The sequence below is a fragment of the Physeter macrocephalus genome, chromosome 20 (assembly GCF_002837175.3).
Source record: "Physeter macrocephalus isolate SW-GA chromosome 20, ASM283717v5, whole genome shotgun sequence".
In the NCBI taxonomy this organism is placed as follows: domain Eukaryota; kingdom Metazoa; phylum Chordata; class Mammalia; order Artiodactyla; family Physeteridae; genus Physeter; species Physeter macrocephalus.
This window is the reverse complement of record NC_041233.1, coordinates 100,358,058-100,361,184: the sequence shown is the minus strand read 5'-3', so window position 1 is coordinate 100,361,184 and position 3,127 is coordinate 100,358,058. Positions and strand designations below refer to the sequence as shown.

At 34.8% G+C, this 3,127-nt stretch overlaps 1 protein-coding gene across 2 annotated transcripts in view; it reads left to right on the top strand.

Moving 5' to 3' along the window:
* Positions 1-3,127, top strand: part of SGCZ (sarcoglycan zeta) — a 933,024-nt gene that overhangs the window by 753,644 nt on the left and 176,253 nt on the right. The gene's annotated exons all lie outside the window — the stretch shown is intronic.

The window sequence follows — 3,127 nt, the reverse complement described above, 5'->3', positions numbered from 1 at the left end:
GTCAGTTGCTTCATTGGCAAATATTTTCTCCCATTCTGAGGGTTGTCTTTTCGTCTTGTTCATGGTTTCCTTTGCTGTGCAAAAGCTTTTAAGTTTCATGAAGTCCCATTTGTTTCTTTTTGTTTTTATTTCCATTTCTCTAGGAGGTGGGTCAAAAAGTATCTTGCTGTGATTTATGTCAAAGAGTGCTCTATGTTTTCCACTAAGAGTTTGATAGTCTCTGGCCTTACATTTAGGTCTTGAATCCATTTTGAGTTTATTTTTGTGTATGGTGTTAGGGAGTGCTCTAATTTCATTCTTTTACATGTAGCTGTCCATTTTTCCCAGCACCACTTATTGAAAAGGCTGTCTTTTCTCCACTGTATATTCTTGCCTCCTGTATCAAAAATAAAGTGATCATATGTGCAAGGGTTTACTCTGGGCTTTCTATCCTGTTCCATTGATCTATATTTCTGTTTTTATGCCAGTACCATTCTGTCTTCATTACAGTAGCTTTGTAGTAAAATCTGAAGTCAGGGAGCCTGATTCCTCCAGCTCCGTTTTTCTTTCTCAAGATTGCTTTGGCTATTCGGGGTCGCATTAATTTTGTATCCTGCTACTTTACCAAATTCATTGATTAGCTCTAGTAGTTTTCTAGTAGCATCTTTCGGATTTTCTATGTATAGTGTCATGTCATCTGCAAACAGTGACTGCTTTACTTCTTTTCTGATTTGGATTCCTTTTATTTCTTTTTCTTCTCTGATTGCTGTGGCTAAAACTTCCAAAACTATGTTGAATAATAGTGATGAGAGTGGGCAACCTTGTCTTCTTCCTGATCTTAGTAGAAATGATTTCAGTTTTTCACCATTGAGAACGATGGTGGCTGTGGATTTGTCATATATGGCTTTTATTATGTTGAGATAATTTCCCTCTATGCCTACTTTCTAGAGAGTTTTTATCATAAATGTGTGTTGAATTTTGTCAAAAGCATTTCTGCATCTATTGAGATGACCATATGGTTTTTATTCTTCAGTTTGTTAATATGGTCTATCACATTGACTGATTTGTGTATATTGAAGGATCCTTGCATTCCTCGGATAAACCCCACTTGATCATGGTGTATGATCCTTTTAATGTGCTGTTGGATTCTGTTTGCTAGTATTTTGTTGAGGATATTTGCATCTATGTTCATCAGCAATATTGGCCTGTAGTTTTCTTTCTTTGTGACATCTTTGTCTGGTTTTGATATCAGGATGATGGTGGCCTCGTAGAATGAGTTTGGGAATGTTCCACCCTCTACTATATTTTGGAAGAGTTTGAGAAGGATAGGTGTTAGCTCTTCTCTAAATGTTTGATAGAATTCGCCTGTGAAGCCATCTGGTCAGGCTTTTGTTTGTTAGCAGGTTTTAAATCACAGTTTCAATTTCAGTGCTTGTGATTGATCTGTTTATATTTTTCGTTTCTTCCTGGTTCAGTCTTGGAAGGTTGTGCATTTCTAAGAATTTGTCCATTTCTTCCAGGTTGTCCATTTTATTGGCATATAGTTGCTTGTAGTAATCTCTCATGATCCTTTGTATTCTGCAGTGTCAGTTGTTATTTCTCCTTGTTCATTTCTAATTTTATTTATTTGAGTCTTCTCTCTTATTTTCTTCTTGAGTCTGGCTAGTGGTTTAACAATTTTGTTCATCTTCTCAAAGAACCAGCTTTTAGTTTTATTGATCTTTGCTATTATTTTCTTCATTTCTTTTTCATTTATTTCTGATCTCATCTTTATGATTTCTTTCCTTCTGCTAACTTTTGGGTTTTTTCCTTCTTCTTTTTCTAATTGCTTTAGGTGTAAGGTTGGGTTGTTTATTTGAGATATTTCTTGTTTCTTAAAGTAGGATTGTATTGCTGTAGACTTCCCTCTTAGAACAGCTTTTGCTGCATCCCATAGGTTTTGGGTCGTCATGTTTTCATGGTCATTTGTTTCTAGGAATTTTTTTATTTCCTTTTTTATTTCTTCAGTGATCTCTTGGTTATTTAGCAGTGTATTGTTTAGCATCCATGTGTTTGTATTTTTTACAGATTTTTACCTATAATTAAAACCGTGTCTCACAGCATTTTCATTGGAAAAGATACTTGATGCAATTTTAATTTTCTTAAATTAACCTCCATGTGTTTGTATTTTTTACAGATTTTTTCCTGTAATTCATATCTAGTCTCATAGCATTGTGGTTGGAAAAGATACTTGATATGATTTCAATTTTCTTAAATTTACCAAGGCTTGATTTGTGACCCAAGATATGATCTATCCTGGAGAATGTTCCATGAGCACTTGAGCAAAAAGTGTATTCTGTGATTTTTGGATGGAAAATCATATAAATATCAATTAAGTCCATCTTGTTTAATTTATCATTTAAAGCTTGTGTTTCCTTATTTATTTTCATTTTGGTGATCTGTCCATTGGTGAAAGTGGGGTGTTAAAGTCCCCTACTATGATGATGTTACTATGAGTTTCCCATATTATGGGTGTTAGAATTTGGCTCATGTATTGAGGTGCTCCTATGTTGGGTGTATAAACATTTACAACTGTTATACCTTCTTCTTGGATTGATCCCTTGATCATTTTGTAGTGTCCTTCTTTGTCCCTTGTAATACTCTTTATTTTAAAGTCTATTTTGTCTGATATGAGAATTGCTACTCCAGCTTTCTTTTGATTTCCATTTGCATGGAATATCTTTGCCATCCTCTCACTTTCAGTCTGTATATGTCACTAGGTCTGAAGTCGGTCTCTTGTAGACAGCATATATATGGGTCTTGTTTTCGTATCCATTCAACCAGTCTGCGTCTTTTGGTTGGAGCTTTTAATCCATTGACATTTAAGGTAATTATCGATATGTATCTTCCTATTACCATTTTCTTAATTGTTTGGGTTTTCTTATTGTAGATCTTTTCCTTCTCTTGTCTTTTCTGCATAGAGAAATTCCTTTAGCATTTGTTGTAAAGCTGGTTTGGTGGTGCTGAATTCTCTTTGCTTTTGCTTGTCTCTAAAGGTTTTAATTTCTCCGTCCAATCTGAATGAGATCCTTGCTGGGTAGAGTAATCTTGGTTGTAGCTTTTTCCCTTTCATCATTTTAAATATGTCCTGCCACTCCCTTCTGGCTTG